Here is a 330-nt window from a genome sequence, read left to right on the forward strand (position 1 = left end):
CGGGAAGAGCCGCAGCCCGGCGGCTTTGGTCCCACAGACACTCCGACCCCGGGTGAAAACCCATTGCTGTCCCCAGACTGCCGTGTCCCTGTGCCTCTGCCGGGGGGCACGGGGACATCCCAGCCCCAGCGCCGGAGCCTTGGAGAGGCAACAGAGAGGAGCAGGAGGAAGGGCGCTGAGCCTGGCCTGCCTGACATCCTGCCCTCTGCCGTGAAATTGTCAGCCCAGCTGGGCACTGGCGGGGCAGAGCCCTGCCTTGGGGCTGAGGCTGGGACATGCCCTGGGCTCCCAAAGCGTGGCCCAGCAGCCTGGCTCTCCCAGCTGTGCCCA

At 68.8% G+C, this 330-nt stretch overlaps 1 protein-coding gene across 1 annotated transcript in view; it reads right to left on the reverse strand.

The window, feature by feature from the left end:
* The window catches only part of SLC4A9 (solute carrier family 4 member 9), an 11,358-nt gene that overhangs the window by 10,570 nt on the left and 458 nt on the right, over window positions 1-330 (reverse strand). The gene's annotated exons all lie outside the window — the stretch shown is intronic.

Source organism: Geospiza fortis, unplaced genomic scaffold (genome assembly GCF_000277835.1).
Source record: "Geospiza fortis unplaced genomic scaffold, GeoFor_1.0 scaffold413, whole genome shotgun sequence".
NCBI classification, from domain to species: Eukaryota; Metazoa; Chordata; class Aves; order Passeriformes; family Thraupidae; genus Geospiza; species Geospiza fortis.